General features: G+C 40.1%; 1 protein-coding gene across 1 annotated transcript in view; it reads left to right on the top strand.

The window, feature by feature from the left end:
• Positions 1 to 18,825, top strand: part of SAMD14 (sterile alpha motif domain containing 14) — a 785,691-nt gene that overhangs the window by 9,151 nt on the left and 757,715 nt on the right. The window lies entirely within an intron of this gene.

The following is an 18,825-nucleotide window of genomic DNA, read 5'->3' as shown; positions in this document are numbered from 1 at the left end:
ATTCTCCTCTCCTTAACCATTCCTGCATTTGATCCTGATCAACATGAGGTTGTTCCAAGAGTTTTCTATACTTGCATCTATATTTTATTCATTTTCACATTTCTTTCCTTGTCATCTGATCCTTCACCTTATATTCTTTCTTTTGTTTTTTGACACATTCAGTTGCTGCCTGATTTTTATCTACTTCTGGTTTGATTTCCATTCCCACTTGAAGCTGATATGCTTTTGCCAAACTAAGCAGAGAAGTAATCTTAGACTTATTCTCCTCATGTTTCAAAACTTTCACTACTTTTGGGTCTTTTGAGGCCAGCAGATATGTATGCAATCCCACGATTGCAAATCTATACATGTAATACATTTTATGTAGGCCTATACCTCCTTCAGAATTGGCAATATATAGTCTTAGTATGCATGGATTTTTATAAATCATTTGATGAGCATGAAACATCCTTTTTGTTTTCCTGTCCAACCTATCCAACACCTTTTGGGGCTAGTCAATCACTCCAAAACTTTAAGTTAGGACAGGAGGAGGAACTTGGTTTATAGCTTAGACTTTGTTCCTAGATGTCAGCACTGTTTTCAGTATTAATATTAATCTTCTAAAATATTCCTTACTAAGTTTTATTCACATTTGTTCATATTTTATTGTTGATCCTTCATCAGTTCCCAAATATTTATATACTCCCTCTTGCTCAAGTTCTTTTATATTGCATTATTGGCCCAAACTGATGTTTTCTTGGTGCTGCAACTTTCCTGCTTTAAAGGTTGCTTTCGCTCATTTATCAAGACCAGATGACATTCTTATATCATCTGAAAAAGACACTTGCAGTTGTGCTTTCAGTTCCTCATCTGATGAACTATTCAATTTTAAATCATCTACAAAAAGAAAATGAGAAGTCTTTATACTTTGTTGTTTTCTGGGAGCCAAATTGTAGCCATGACTTAATCTGTTAAGTAGACAGCTTAATGGTTAAGGGCAAGACAAAAGAGCAACAGTGAAAGAGCATTACCCTGGAATATTCTCCTTTGAATTTTTATCCCTTTAATAATAATTTGTCCTTTATCGTGGCTTAACTGACAAGTGGTTTGCCACTATTTCATGGTTGCTGTAATGTAATTGATCAGTGTAGGGTGTATCTTATACATTTTTAAGCACCCTTTTATCCATCATTGTGGGATACTGTCAAATGCTTTTTTGTAGTCTATCCATGCCGTACTTAGACTATTCCTCTTTTTACAGTTTTCCATTATGACCTTATTTAACAGCAAATGATCATTTGAGCCACATGATTTTGTTTTATTACCTTTGGTTCTATTGCTATGATTGAGTTTTTTTCTAAATGACTATAAACTCTGTGGGCATCAATTCCAGTGTATAGTTTGTATGTCAACAGAAGGCAAGTTACTGGTCTACAGTTTTTAGCATAGCTTGCAGGTTCTAAGTAGGAGTATTGTTTTTTCTGTTGTTAACCAAGCTGGTGTCTGTTAGGGGTGCATATATAAATAGTTCTTTCTCATGGTTAAATCCTCATGTAAAGATGTTAATACTTTTAGCCAGAAGTTAGGTACTGCAGCTGGGCCTGGGGTTTTCCAATTAGGAGCTTTTCTTAACTTTGTTTCAATCTCTCTGAACATTACTTCATGCTATTTTTTATCCTGTACATTTGAACTTCTTATTCTTTCTTTTACGTCTTCTATCCATTTAGCGTATTTGTTATGTTCCACAGGCTCTTCATAAACGTTTCCCCAAAATGTATGTATTTGTTCTTTTTTTTGGTGGTCTTTCAATTCCTTTTACCTTGTTTTCCAATTATCGATAAACAGTGTTTGGGTCATCAATAAATTGCTTATTTTGTACTTTTCCTTTATACTTATCTGTGTATCATCTAATTTTTTCTGCCTGTGCTGATATTTTTAGTTTATTATTTGCGATAGTGCATGATAAATCCTGCTCTGTTATAATAATGCGCATTGCTTTTATCACATCTATCTTTCTAAGGAATTTTGTTGACCTGTCCCCTCGTCTATACTCTTCTAACAGTGACACTTCTTGTCTTAATTGCTTTAGAGTTTTCTCTGTTCAGAACTTCCATGATGGCATTTGATTTCTCCCCTTCCTTTCCCTTATTGCCGTATGCTTTTGTGGTAAGACTTTATCTGTTTTAATTTGGCTGCACAGTAGTCTATCAGATTTACTTCTGTTACATTGCATGAATATCTATTGACAGGCCTAATTACTGTGTTTATTTGTTTTATCAAACTTCTAACTTTATGAGTTTTATTGACCTTCTATAGTCTGTTTCTTTCATTGATCTTAATATGTCTATCCATCTATATTACATCAAGCAACTCTTCTTTTAGATCATTTTCTTCTAAACTGAGGGCACAATCTTTGTTCTCCATTTCTTGTGGGTATTCTATAGAAAGTTCCAGAGCATCTTCCTGTGCCACATTCTCTTCAGTTTCACCCTGTGTCATCCATTGCTCCTTCATATGAGAACTCACTGGCTTATCGCTCCACAACATTGACTGTGTCAGAGTTGCCACAGTTTCTTGTTGTTACCTTTGCTGTACAGCTCCAACTGAAGGTTTGTACTGGTTTTCTGTGGGAGGCTCCAAATTATCTTCATATGTCAATTGATTAGATCCTTCCCACTCCACTGGTTTCTCTTTAATTTGGGTGTCCATTGCTGTATTCTGTTGTGTTGTTATCTGAGTTAAAATATCTACACTAAATCCTTCACTTCCCAGGTAATCCATAACCTCGGTTTCTATTCCTTTAACTTCTCCATTACTAATCCTCTTTTCTACTTTTCCTACTTGTTTTCTTATTTTTTTGTATCATAAAATTTTCCATATCTGGATGCCTTTGCCTGTATTTCTTCTCAAATATCTTTGTTGCTGGTCTTTACACATTGATTAGTTTTGCTTTCTCCTTTGCGTAAATATTGCACCGTGTTAAATCTCTTTTTCTTTCCCATGTCCATATTTCTTCTTCAGATGTCTCCTGCTCCTCTTATTTCTCCTTACTTTGGGGGTTAGTTGTTCCATCATGCTGTGATATGACCTGTGTTAGACTTTCTACACTGAATCCTACACTTTGCAAATATTCCATAACTTCAGTTTCTATTTTTTTTAACTTCTGCTTGACTAATCTTCTGTTCTAGATTCCCAGTTTGTGATCTTATTTATTTTATTGTGAAATATTCCATATCTGGATGCTTTTGCCTGTATTTCTCTTTGAATATCTTTGGTGCTGCCTTTTTCGTGTTGATTAATTTGGCTTTCTCCTTTGCATAAATATTAAACCATATCAGATCTCTATTTTCCATGTCCGTATTTCTTTTTTATGCCATTCAAATGTCTCTAAATTTTGTTCTTTAAATTTTTGCATTTCCTCAGTCACTTCTTTTCCCAAACAGCACAAAGTTTCTTGGGCTATATAGTGTTTATCATGGATCTGTTCTATTAATGAACACACATTTTTATTTGAAGCTTCAAACAGTTTTTCTTGTGGAAGTATTTTTCTTTCCTCTAATTTCTATCTTAATCTTTTCAAATATCTTTTGTCTGGAAATTTTGGGCTTATTGCATAATAGTAATAATACATAATTTCTTTCTTATCCTCAATAGTCCACACTGTCGTCTGTATGGCTCTTTTTGGCCTATCATGTTTTGTGATTTTTGTGGATTGCTACTTCTTTCTACAACGGGGGGGAGGCATCCTCCCCCTGGGCCTGGCATAGTCCCATTGTAGGAATATTTCCACATCTTGAGGATTCTACACTGTCAATTCATCCAGTCCTGGCACCAGTGCGCCTAACAAGATTGGGCACTTTTTTATCCTTGGTCTTGTGCACCCAGCTGCCTTCTTTATTTTTAACCTACTTCTGCCCATGATATATGCTATATAAGATACAGTCTGTACATCAGTATCATCTTGATGAGATTTTGTGAAAACCAGGGTGCACCTTGTGAAGGTACTAAGACTTGAGGATGAATTGAATTCCAGCGATACTTCTGTCCTTTTGCTGATGTTATTACCTTTCCATCCAGATAGCATTATGGTCATTCCCATGATATGGTCAGGCATCTCCCCTGTGAAGTCATAGCCAAATGCTGGCCTAATGACAAGTATGGATCAGTCAGATATATAGATAAAAATAATGCCTGGGGGTACAGTGCTAAGCTTTGGTTGGTACTGTGCTCTTTCCCTCCCCAAGCATCCACTTTTTTTTAACTTGGTTTACTAATGGTGCAGAAAGTGCAATACTAAACCATTTGTTGACCTTTATGATAATGTGTGTGGATGACGTGATGTCTTCCTTTCTTACTAACTTATTTTGATTGCAAAACTTCGACAACAACTTTTCAATTAATCCACCAGAACTAACCCACATATGAACACTCTTTCAGTTATTCCATAATTGCCACCAGCATACCGGAAAGTATCAGAATTCTACACCTTGTATCTTCTTTCATTAGCAAGCATGCTTTTAGTCAACCAAATGGCCAAGATCTCTGCCTTTTGTGTTTATTTCAGGACATTTTCCCCCACAGTATAACATGGTCTGCCTTGCTTCACATTAGAACACTTTTTGAACCTCTTATTTGATCTCTTAGGAAGACTAAACTACCTTTATCTACAGACCTAAGATAGCAGTGGCAGCTGGTCACTTCAAAGCAAGGAGGGGCTGCAGGAGGCAAGTGAATGAGTAAGGCTAAATGCAGTGGGACAGGACTTTATTACAACAGGTCAGTGACTATTACCTCTGACCAGATAATGGATGGGGTCATTCACTTTCATTCACAGACTGCCTCAGTATGACCCACTCATCTTAGTCATTTTATTAACTATATGCACCTTATATGTCTGTCTGCAATCAATAAAGCCAGCCTTAGGTAAAATGGAGCTGCAGACACAGGACTCCATGCCCCCATTCCTGCAGTAGTGTCCCCTGTATTTCTCCAGAACTCTTACCTATTTTCTGTCCTCATGCTACCACCACACTACCCAAACAGGTCACTTTTTTCTTACTTTTTTATACCTTTCTTACTTTTTACTCTCTTTCATGCTTTTATAGAACCTTTTGATGTAATGATGGTCTGAGCAAAAAATTGCTGAGTGAGGAAAGATATAGTCTAATTTGTTTTCTTTCAAGGAAAGTTAGGTTATGTCTAAGGGCTTAATGTTTACAACTATGAAAATAGTAGTTGTCTAATAAACCCAGAAGTTAAATGCAAGGATGTATAAATCCTGCCTGGGAATAGTGCCTTTCATTCTACTCCTCCAAAAAGACCTTGTTATCCTCTATGTATTACTATGGTGTTAGATTGAAATGAAACTAAAAGCATAAATGGCCAGTGGGGTATATCATACAATTGAGGGTCTGGGAGAAGAAATTAAAGCACATGGGCAAAATCAACACAGAGACAAGCAGTAAAAGAGATTCCACAAGAAGGAATGAACAACCAAATATTCAACATGAGAGCCAAGCACTGTTTGATGGCAACACTGCTTGATGCAACACTCTGCCAGTGATCAATTTCTGTTACACACATCCTGCCCAGACCACCACCGACAGCCAGTAGTTGAAGACAATGTTGATGTTGACTGTTATGGAAAGTGACAAAAATATGCATTCTACTTCTGCAAAGCCAGAAAAATAAGTAGTTATCTTGAACAAATGACAGCATTGTTAATCACTTTCATTCACAGACAACCTCTGTACCCAGCAATTAAAGTTAACTTTATTGACTGCATATACCTCAGATATCAGAGTGCAATTAACAATAATAACAATTTGCCACAGTAATTTACTTTAATCCCCATCCCCAGTACACACGCACACACACACACACACACACACACACACACACACACACACACACACACACACACACACACACGCACACACACAGTTGTGACCATCAATTACATCCAGATTATACCTCAGATGTTTGTGATCAAATATATTAATGCATATACAAATAACTGTAACACAGGTATTTATCATCTCCTAAGGAAATTGCTGTCACAGAATACAGGGTGCAACCCACTGCAGAATCCCCCACCACATATTTCTCAACTTCTTATCACTTAAGGAGAAGCTAAAAATAATGAAAGTGAAAGGAACAAAATCAGCATCAGCTATTGCCTTTATATACTTAGAAACATTCTAGAATAACGGACTTTGCATTAATGTGCTTCCTTGAAGGCTGTTAAGTCTGAAGCTCAAGTGTCTGTCATCATTATTTCATGACTGCAGTCATCATTGATTTGCCAGAAAAATGCAAACGTTATGAGGAACAAACCAACAAATGATGCACAAAATCTGAAACATTCTAAAAAATGAAATATCCATGCTTCCCAAACATACACACACACACACACACACACACACACACACACACACACACACACACACACACACATGCACACATATACACCACATATGCACACACACACACACACACACACACACACACACACACACACACACACACACACACACACACACACACACACACACTCACAGACACACACACACACATGCGCACAGATACAGACACACACACACACGTGTGCACAGATATAGACACACACACACACACACACACACACACACACACACACACACACACACACACATATATAATGATATTATTGGGAGCTACTGGTGTCATGTGGGACAAACTGCATGACTGAACAAATTCATTAACCTGACAGTGTTTCTTGGTTACTCATGAAAAGAGACACTTATGTCCAATGGGCTTACTTGGTTACAAGCAAGTATAGTAGGTACTAATGATTTTGGATCAAACTCATCCTTTGATCTCCTGGACATCAGGGAGACGTGCATATCTGTCATCTCCCTATGACAACTTTCTGCAAAGAATTTTTCAGACAGGTGTTAGATGTTACCCTTATAGCTACTGTTTGTGAGACTCTACCTCATGCTCCTTCACAGCACCATTCCATTTTTAAGGAAATCAACAGGAGGGAGAAACTTAAACTTCTTTCTGAACTGCCTAGAGCTATCAATATTCGCCACCAATTTCATAAAAAAGATGTCATTTTAATAATCAGTCCCATCACAGATCTCTTTACTGTGCTCCCAGTTTCAGACTTGGATGCCAACAACAGTATATCAGGTCATTGTTCTTCCTCTTCCTAAAACAGATGTTAGTTCCCACATCTCTCATTAGCCCTTTTTCCTGTCCTTTCATGTCTTAACAACATCCCCAAGAAGGTAATTATCTTTCAGTTGTTAAAGTATATTATTCAGCATGCCATTCTATCTAGAAATCAAAATTATGCTAGAAGTGGTCATAACATAATGACTTTTACCTGGATCCTTTATAAACTGAGTTTGGCGACCCTGGTTAATGCATAATGAGATGGCACTTTCTTCATTAAGCTTATAAAGGTTTCATTTTTTCAGTCATTATACATATTCAGTGTGGAATTGTGGGGCAGTGGGTAACATCATTGCGTCACAGTATGTAGTTCTCTTGTTTGTGTCTCAGCTGGGATGCCTTTTGTGTGGCATCTATATGTAATTCCAGTGTTTGCCTTGGTTTTGTTTGAATTCTATCTTCCTCCCATATCCTTAAGACTTTTGGTAGGTGGCTCAGCGACTCTAAATTGCCTATAGGCATAAGTGTGGTATATGTGTGATAGCGGAGAAAGGAGTAGAAATCAATGTTTTCATTTTTTACTTGACTAGTAAATTCTACAGATGGTGATGGCTGTACATAGGGGTGCTGTGGAAAGAAACTATAGATGGGATGATTTTTAATTCTGGTGGTACGCACATTCAAACTCTCCAGGAATTTGAGTTGCTATGGATATCACTTGGTCCTTTCCTGCATTTTCCTTCAATTATCATGTGCACTCTAGAATTGAAATTAATGCTTAGCTCTGTCACAGTTCTAGATTTTGCAGAATTATTAACCCAGAAAGTAGAATGGATGTTTGTAAGGGAATTCACATCATTCTAGTGGAATAAGTCATTAATACCTCATCTAGCGCAAACGGTGCAGCTGTTGAAATAATTTTGAATAAAATATATGTTTAATCTACTGTCAATGGGAAACAATTATTCTGCCTTCCAATATTACCTAGCTTAACTTTTAAATTTCTCTTGCATAATCTGTCAGTATGAGACACCTAACCTATAAACTTTCCTCTGGATCAGATGGCACCATTAACATACACTGTTTTAGGACCCCCTTAAAATCTGAAGACAAGTTATTCTCCTTCTCTGAGCTGCCCATCTAGGATGATATGTATTCCAGAGATCAAAAATATCTACAGTCTGTATAACATTTAGAACTGAGTTCCTATTGTTTCTCATAAAGATGGTGATATGTAAATGTTTCATGTGAAATTGCCTGTCTGTAAATGTTCCTTTCTTTGTTAACAGACCTCTTACTGTTTGACATCTTAGCTCAATATACTATCTTGTCATGTTCCATGGCTATAACTCACTCATCTATACCTAAATTATTTCCATTTTCACTGCATTACAGCTTCTTTCTTGGCTCCCACAGAAAGATTTTGTGCGTTAGTGTATTTGTTTATCTCCAGCAGCCTTCCCTACAAACCCTGGAATATAGATTTGCACTGCTGAAGCACCCTGTGATGACCGTGCCCTGGCCCAGCAATCAAGGAGCCTCAATCCTCACCACTAACACCAGGGAGGGCATCTCATATAAGAGGAAAGGATAACAAATACACACAGTGAAGTACAATTTCTCTTAAGTGCACACAGAGATCACAGTCGGTCTGGGGCTGGTTGCTCCCTTGCTCTCCAGGTCCCCAATAAGACTCCCCACTGGCACAGCTATAGGGTCCAGATCTCAGCCTAGCTGGCAAGCTAACCTCCAGTACCCTGTCTGTCCCACCAGTGTTTCATGTCCTTGACCAGGTAGCTGATACACCATACACACTTTGAAATAAGTATTTATACAACTTCACAGACACTCCTGGGAAAGGCTGACACAGATTCTCCAGCTGTGCCCCTTTACCCAGACTATATGGTAGTAATTTCTGCCACCACCAGCTAATACTTATCAGCTACCCAAAGACCCTTAAAAGGGTGTCCAATTATTACTGTGCAATATTATTATCCAATTGGTAATGTGACTATTCAGTCTAAGGCTTATTAGAGTGGCTTATTACAATAAACTATATAAATATGCAATGTACTCTATAGCTTACTTATCTCTACACAAACCAGCCACAGGTAAAGGTTTTTAAAAATATTTAATAATAAATAATTAAAAACACAAGACAATACTACTACACCACAGTGATATCTAAGAGTTCAGAGATCACATAGAAACTTAAAACAATACAGTAGGAAAGTTCAGATATAACAGAAAACACTTGTCTAACCTTCTTCTAAGTTCCTAGCTATTACTACAATAAAACATACTTCTAAGACACTACTTACATAAGACAACAGGCAGAGTGCTGATAAGGTAGATATCAAGATCAAAATGCTCACAGTCTCTCACTGAACAATATTTTTTAAATCCACTAGCAAACATATTTGCTAGGCCCTCCCAAATTACATTATTTTGACACTTAGGTTATCCCAGTATACACATTACATCATTTTGACACTTAGTCTGGAGTTCCCAGACCAACAAACTGCATTATTTAGCAATCTAACACCTGCTGAGGAAACTACAACAATAAAAGACATTTCACATGTACACTCTAGCAATTATTCCTTAAGTTAAGACAATAGAAAGAATGTGTTCAGCCAGCCGCTTCGGCACCACTATTTAGATAATTTTACTTCAAAGAACATTTGAAATGCTTGGCTTAGTTTTCCTTACAGCAGATGGCAATGTTGCTACAATCTTGAAGTTCACATTTTACAGTGTTTTCTTTCATTTAAGAACACAAGCCTGTATTTTACATTTATTTATACAAATGATAAAATTATGTATCAAATTCTGTTTGACTAGGCTGGCAGCCTTCACCCATCTTTCCCCAATCTTCACATCTCTTCCCCCCCTAGAGAACTCAAGCTAGTTTTTCAAGTGACCTTTGATAAACGCCACTTGAGAGGGTTAGGTCTATCTGGGTGTACCTCACCCTATTCCCTGTCTTGAGAGCCCATCTGCATTGTCATTGCTACTCCCACTGCAGTGCTGCACTGACATATCATATGCTTGCAACCCCAGGCTCCATCTTAGCAACTTGGCATTTTGCTGACTGGCTCTATTTAACCATGTTAGAGGGTTGTGATCTGTTATAACAGTAAATTTCCTTCCATACAGATAAGGTTGACATTTTTGCAGTGCCCACTCTATGGCTAGACATTCCTTTTCTACCACTGCATAGCAGTCCTCCCTGGGTTGGAGCATATGACTGAGAAAAACTACTGGGTGCTCTTCTCCCTCTGAAGAAATCTGGCTAAGTACAGCCCCCGCCTCATGGTTTGAAGCATCCAATTTCACAACAAATTTGTTGCTGTAATCTGGACTGGCTAACACAGGGGGTCCTCCCAAAGATTCTTTAAGCTTCTGAAATGCCTGCTTACACGCTGGGGTCCACACTACCTCATCTGGCCTGTTCTTCCTTGTCAGGTCTGTGAGGGGAGCAGCTATGGTACTATAACTGGGGACAAACTTTCTGTAGTACCTGCTGTCCCTAAGAATGCACTCACCTGCTTTTTAGTAACAGGTGCAGGCCATGCCTGAATAGCTTCCACTTTGGCAGGTTCTGGCCTTATCTTACCACTCCCCGCCCTATGTCCTAGGTAGGAGACCTCTGCCATACCCACCTGACATTTGCTCAGCTTAATGGTCAACCCTGCCCTCTGTAGTCTTCCCAGCACCTCCCTGACATGCTGAAGGTGCTCTGGCCAGGAATGGCTGTAGATGGCAATATCATCTAGGTAAGCAAGGGCTAACCCTCCTGCTCCTGTTAAGATATTATCCACCAGCCTCTGGAAAGTCACTGTGGCATTCTTCATCCCAAAGGGCATCTTTGTGAACTCATACAAGCCAAAAGGAGTCACAAAGGCTGACTTCTCTCTAGCACTGGGAGTCAAGGGCACCTGCCAGTAACTCTTGGTAAGATCAATGGTTGTAGGATACTTAGCACCACCCAGCTGCTCTAGGGCCTCATCTGTCCTAGGCATGGGGTAAGCACCTGACTCTGTGTGACTATTTAATTTCCTGTAATCCACACAGAACCTGGTGCTGCCATCCTTTTTTGGCACAAACACCACTGGCGAGGCCCAGGGTCTGTTGGACTCTTGAATTGTCCCTAGTTCCAACATCTCCTGTACCTCCTCCCTCAGAGTCTGTTTGACTCTCTCAGGCACCCTATAAGGGGCCTGCCTAATAGGCCTTTGGGGTCCTGTATCCACCTGGTGCTGCACCAGATGGGTGCTCCCTGGTTTCCCAGTGAACATGTCCCAAAATTCCTGTAACACTGCTTGGATTTCTCGAACCTGAGTAGGAGATTGCTGCTGGGACACTGCTACCCCTTCCACTGAGGTGTCAGCCCGAGTCTCATTGAGGAGATCAGTCCCCAGATCTCCCTCAGACTCCTCCTGCAATCCACTGCAAATACTCAGCACAAGGGCCTCCCTATCATGGTAAAGTTTCATGTTAACATGGTACAATTTGTGCCCCTGCCATCTGCCTACCACTTCCACCATGTATTTAACATCACTTACCTTTCTTACCACCTTGTAGGGTCCCTCCCAAGCTGCTTGCAGCTTGTTGTGTCTGACAGGAATGTGAACCATTACCTGCTGCCCCACAGCATATTCTCTAGCTCGAGCATTCCTGTCATACCACACCTTTTTCTGTTGTTGGGCTTCTGCCAAGTTTTCCTGGGCCAAGCCCATGAGTTCCCAGAGCCTTGTCCTGAGGTTTAGGACGTATGCCACAACAGACTCCTTGTGAGACTCACACTCACCTTCCCACTCATCTCAAATTAAATCTAGTGGTCCCCTCACCCTATGCTCATACATCAACTCAAAGAGTGAAAAAACCTGTGGATTCCTGGGGAACCTCTCTGTAAGCAAACAACAGATGGGGCAAATATTTGTCCCACTCCTTCTTAAACTGATCTGCAAATGCCCGTAGCATAGACTTGATTGTAGAGTTTAACCTCTCAACAAGACCATTAGTCTGGGGATGGTAGGGGTGGTCTTCATATGCTTCACCCCACACAGGACTTCCACAGACAAGCCAGCAGGTCTGACATGAAATTGGCACCTCGGTCAGTCAGTATTTCTTTTGGGAAACCTACCCTGATGAAAATCTCTAACAAAGCATTTGCCACCTTCTCTGCCTTAGTGGAGGACAAAGCCACTGCCTCAGGATATCGTGTAGCATAAGTTAAAACCGCTAGGATATACTTTTTCCCTGTGGAACTTGGGATACTCAGATGACCCACAGTATCCATAGCTACCCTCTGAAATGGCTCCTCAATCACAAGCAAAGGCATCAAAGGAGCTCTCACCTTGCATCCTGCCTTGCCTTCCTTTTGGCACTGCTCACAGGTCCTGCAGTACCCTGTTACATCTCTGGAAATTCCAGGCCAATAGAAATTCTGCATAATATGTCTCTTTGTACGTTTTATGCCCATATGACCTGCAAAGGGAATATCATGGGCTATGGCTAGAAGTGCCAGATGGAAGGCTCTAGGCACTACCAACTGCTGTACTCTCTCACCTTCCAGACCTCCCTTAGGGGTCCACTCTCTGTATAGTAACCCTTTGTCCCAGTATACAGATTCCCCCTTCCCTTGAGAATCAGGTGCCTCCCTAGCTACCTGCCTTAGGCCTTGCACTGTAGGGTCTGAGAGATGAGCCTGTCTCAACTCTCTCCTTGTAACCCTTCCCAGCTCCCCTTCCACAGGCAGTGTGGCATCCTCTGACAGTGGTGCCTCACTGTCAGCCTGGGTACTGCTACTCACCTCTACCTTTGCAGTTACCCTGTCCAAGGGAACATCAGTACCCACAAGCAGCTGTAGCTCACATTCAGTCTCACTGCTACAGTGTAGCTCATTCCCTGAAGTGACCACCTTCCAAGTCCTGGCTGCAAGTATGCAGTCTGTCTGGGTCTCCCCCAGGCTACCAGACCCACACGCTTGTCTCCTAGCTTCACTGTGTGTAAGTGCATAAGTACATGGGACTGTCTCATCCAAATCCTTCCCTCTCAAGACATCTGCAGGATGGTAGTTCCATACCCCTGTTGTCTCAAGACAACCCACTATTGGCATTTTGTCTTTCCCACTTACTGGCTCCCTTACCTTTGGTTACCCACCTTGCCTCTGTGGACATCTGTATGCCACATGGCCCCACGGGTTGCATTCAAATCATTTAACCCTAGCTCCTGGATGTGTACCTGGACTAGTGGCTTCCCCTGCTGCTGGCAGATTATGTTGGGGCAGTCTGTGCTGGCCACCATGAGTTACTTTATACCTATGAGCAGTACTGGGGGTCCCCTTCCTGTGCAGGGCTGCCCTGCTGGCCAGGTGTAGGTCTCCCTTCTTCCCCAACTCATCTGAAGTAGCACATTGTCTATCAGCTAACCAGATCCTCATGTCCTCAGGCAAAGTGCTAAGGGCTTGTTCCCTCACCAAAAGGTCTGCCAGCCCTTCAAAAGTGGTGCACTGACATCCACTCACCCAGCTATGAAAATAAGTGCTCAGTTCAACAACATATTCACATACCTTTTCAGCTGCCTTATGTCTATGCTCACGAAACTTTTTCCAATACATTTCAGGTGTTAGCTTAAAACATTCTAACAGACATCTTTTACAGCAGTATAATCAAAACAGACAGAGTCAGGCATTTTTGATATACAAGTTACAGCTTTCCCATGGAGTAAGGGAGTCAGGAACCATACCCAGAGCCTTTGGTCAACACTATACTGTTTGCATACCCTTTCAAACATGTGAATAAAACTATCAAAATTATCCCCCTCTTTAAATTGCGGAAGAAATTTACTGACCTGTTGTGCTTCTGGAGTCCAGTTACTCCCTTCCCCATTTCCCTCTCATGCTTCCTCTGACGCTCCTTTTCTTCAGCTTCTATCTCCAAGCACCTGGCCTCCAACTCAAGTCTCTTTAGCTCTAGCTGAATTTTTAAGTCCACTGCAGAAAGGTTGAGCTGTCCATTCTCCAAGGCTATTGTAGCTCCCCTGCCAGTCTGATTGTCCTTCACAGAAAGATTGAGCTCTCCATTCTCTGAGGATATTGTATCTCCATTGCCACTCTGATTGTCCTACTGGATGCTGTTTTCTGATGCAGCTGTAACCAAGGCTGCAGTCAGGTCTGCCTTAGTCAGGTTTCCATGCACCAGTCCCCTAGTCTGGCACATCTCCACCAACTGGCTCCTTGTCAGCTTTCTATATTCCTGTGCTGACATGCTGCCTGCTCACCCTGACTAACTAAGCTAACAAAAGAAATAAAACAATTGTGATCTGAACACTGAGTATACACTGCGTGGCTGATTTAGAGTACAAAACACCTTCAGAGATCACTGTACATAAGCTACAGGATTCACTCTACCCACACCACTGCAAACCACAAGTGAGTATATCTTATCCCAACCACTGTGAACCACAAATGTGGTGATATCTTATCCCAACTACTGCCACCAGAAATGTGACAACTGTGCCCTGGCCCAGCAATCAAGGAGCCTCAAGCCACGTCTCATATAAGAGGAAAGGTTAACAAATGCACACAGTAAAGTACAATTTCCCTTAAGTGCACACAGAGATCACAGTCAGTCTGGGGCTGGTTGCTCCCTTGCTCTCCAGGTCCCCAATAAGACTCCCCACTGGCACAGCTATAGGGTCCAGATATCAGCTTAGCTGGCAAGCTAACCTCCAGTACCCACTCTGTCCCACCAGTGCTTCATGTCCCTGCCCAGGTAGCTGACACACCACACACACTTTGAGATAAGTATTTATACAACTTCACAGACACTCTTGGGAAAGGCTAACACAGATTTTTCAGCTGTGCCCCTTTACCCAGACTATGTGGTAGTAATTTCTGCCACCACCAGCTAATACTTATCAGCTACCCAAAGGCCCTTAAAGGATGTCCAATTATTACTGTGCAATATTATTATCCAATTGGTAATGTGACTATTCAGTCTAAGGTTTATTAGAGTGGCTTATTTCAATAAACTCTATAAATATGCAATGTACTCTAGAGCTTACTTATCTCTACACAAATCAGCCACAGGTAAAGGTTTTTAAAAATATTTAATAATAAATAATTAAAAACACAAGACAATACTACTACACCACAGTGATATCTAAGAGTTCAGAGATCACACAGAAACTTAAAACAATACAGTAGGAAAGTTCAGATATAACAGAAAAACACTTGTTTAACTTTCTTCTAAGTTCCTAGCTATTACTACAAGAAAACATACTTCTAAGACACTACTTACATAAGACAACAGGCAGAGTGCTGATAAAGTTAGATATCAAGATCAAAATGCTCATAGTCTGTCACTGAACAATAGTTTTTAAATTCACTAACAAACATTTTTGTTAGGCCTTCCCAAATTACATCATTTTGACACTTAGGTTTTCCCAGTATACACATTACATCATTTTGACACTTAGTCTGGAGTTCCCAGGCCAACAAACTGCATTATTTAGCAATCTAACACCTGCTCAGGAAACTACAACAATAAAAGACATTTCACGTGTACACTCTAGCAATTATTCCTTAAGTTAAGACAATAGAAAGAATGTGTTCAGCCAGCCACGTTGGTGCCACTATTTGGATAATTTTATTTCAAAAATCATTTGAAATGCTTGGCTTAGTTTTCCTTACAGCAGATGGCAAGGTTTCTACAATCCTGAAGTTCACATTTTACAGTGTTTTCTTTCATTTAAGAACACAAACCTGTGTTTTTCATTTATTTATACAAATGATAGAATTATGTATCAAATTCTGTTTGACTAGGCTGGCAGCCTTCGCCCATCTTTCCCCAATCTTCACACACCGATTGCATTTTTTCTCACTCATTACAATCTGTTGTCATAATATAACATTACTCTTCTCCCAGCTCATGCGTACTTGTTTTTCTTTAGTGAATGTTTTTAGCTGATGAGAAGCTAATCTGAGCAAACATTTTTGTTCGGGCTAAGCATGACTATATAGTTCAATCGTTAGTCCAGTTGTGAGATCATTATGCATCACACCAGTTTTGCAGATGGGAAGCTGAAACATGTTTCCAGTTTTCTAGTATTTCACTGTTATTCCCTATATCTGTTATCCTTTTACCTGGTATTACTTTCCTGCCTCTTCACCTGAGGGATGGCTGAGAAAGGTCCTGCATGGCTTAGTTTGCTTATCCAGTTAACAAACACTAAATAAATTGCAAATAAGAGTGACAACATTTTACATGCTTTTTGGGTGGCATTAACATTTTCAGCATGCCACATTTCTTCACTACTGCGTAACATTGCCAGTATGCTGCACATTTCTGTAGTGCTCTGTGCCAAATGCAGCACAACACATTTTTGCATGCTGTGTGTTCTTGTTCTGCTCAGTTCTAGCTTTGCACGTATCTGTACTACTGAATAACACTGCCAGCATACTACATGTTTCGGTACTGCATGGCACATTTCTGCTTACCATATTTTTCTGCAGTGCTCAGTGCTTCTGGCAGCATGTTGTACCATCCTGTTACTCCATGACATCATCACTGCAGTGTTGCTTCACATATTTGCTGCCAGTACACTTTGTACATTCTATTAATACATGTTATATCATTAGCAGCACTTCCTGTAGTCCCCTGATCACATGATTCTATATTGCTTGGACATTTGATTTATGCATCACTACTGCTGTTCATTGTGGTCTCTCTGCTGCGTATTTCAGAACCCTGTCATTAGTTAGTTTAGCTAGTTAGTTATTAAACTTAGCAAACTCAGTAGGTACAAATACACCTTATCAGGGTGACCAGAGAGTGTAGTTTATTTGCTAAGATTATATGATATGCGGGTGGAACTTGTAGCAATCAAAATCAACAGGTTATATAAAGTGTTAACTTAGTCACTGACCTGTCCTACCAGAATGAAGCAGAGAATGGCAGAGGTCTTTGCACTGCATTTCTTTCAACTCAGCATCTGCATGCATTTAATATTAGCCTAGTTTTGCCTCTTATTTGTGGTGACAGTACATCTCTCAGTATTAGTTTGTTGACATTGCATGTACCAAGGGAAATGAATTAACCTTACTTTTAGATATGGCACACCAAAGCATTGAGTTAAAGTTAGCAAAAATCACGACTGCTAGCTTCTCTGAATAAACGACCATGTTACTCTATCAGGGGACAATACTCTTAAACATAACTGATAATGTGGTTTGTTATACTTGTTTTAATGACTGCTCTTTGCTTTATTAGAAATGGTACAAAGTCTGCAGTCAGAGTGTAGTACTGATGAGCAGAGCATGTTAGGTTTATAAAATACTTAGTGCAAACATGAACATACACAAAGCAGAGAACACATACAGAATACTGGCTTATTGTATATGCATTTATGTGTCTGTTTATATAATGAACACACAAACACTGCAGCACATAAGATAAGAAAGTTCAGAGCATGTACAAAATACACCAGTAACATAAAAGTATATGTAAATAATATAGCATGCTTAAAGAAATGGAATTTTCGTAGAAATGTGGGAGTTTAAAATACTTTATGCAAATAATGTCATGTATATTCTAGCACAAAATGGGTGCACACAAGCACAGGCATGCACACCTGCACACAAGTATACACACACACACACACACACACACACACACACACACACACACACACACACACACACACACACACAAACACCAGGTATAGCACACCTGAAAATTAAAAAAAAAAAATCACACAGAGCAAAATGCTGCATGAAGTGGAACATGATGCATTTATGTACACAATCAAAACAAAATTCTAGTTGTAGAGTACACAGTACATATGTGCACACTGGAAGCAGAACGTAAAAACAAAAAGTTTTATTTACAAATGATTGCACTCAGTTTTGCACATTCACAGGTGATATACATTATTTACAGCTACCTCATGTACAAGGTTCATAGACATCAGAGGTAACTCTAACAATTATATCTCACACAGTTTCAGTCACACATAGCCTTTACAACAAAGTCATGATTACAGGCCTTGGGTAGGTCTTCCTTCCTTTCAGCAACACAAAAAGTCTTCACCTGATCTTCCTTCAAGCCACATCCACAACAGGTTCCAGCTATACAGTGTAATTCCAGAAATCACAAATCCCTAGACACAGGCTCTGCTGTATCCAACAATAACCCTCCAGGCTGATGAGCAAAACTCCTGACGTCTGTCCCTCAGGCTACAGTCTTTTATACACCAATAACTGCATAACTCATTTTTTTTCATTATTCTAGCTAATACATTCAAGTATCAGGATGATTTTGTAAGACTTTCAAGGCACAAAGCCCATTTAACTTCACGTGCCTTGTTTTTCATACACAAGAAGTCAAAAATGCCCCCCTCCCAAAAAAAAAAAAAACTATCTGTTTTGGAGTCACATTATAGGAGTTAGACACTCCGTCTACATTCCTATTATCTAGTGCGGTTACTTTGACACAGCGTATTGGAACGGTTCCTTTGACACAGCGTATTGGAACGGTTCCTTTGACACAGCGTATTGGAAGGGTGAATGACAATACCCAGAAGCACAGTTTTGTATTGCCAATCTGCTTTTTACTTGCCCATTGCAATGGGGCATAATGTACCACTAGGGTGAAGTACCCACCCAACAGATAACAC

This window comes from Protopterus annectens, chromosome 13.part0 (genome assembly GCF_019279795.1).
Source record: "Protopterus annectens isolate FY-2018-M chromosome 13.part0, PAN1.0, whole genome shotgun sequence".
Taxonomy (NCBI): domain Eukaryota; kingdom Metazoa; phylum Chordata; order Ceratodontiformes; family Protopteridae; genus Protopterus; species Protopterus annectens.
This window is presented reverse-complemented; position numbering and strand designations above follow the sequence as displayed.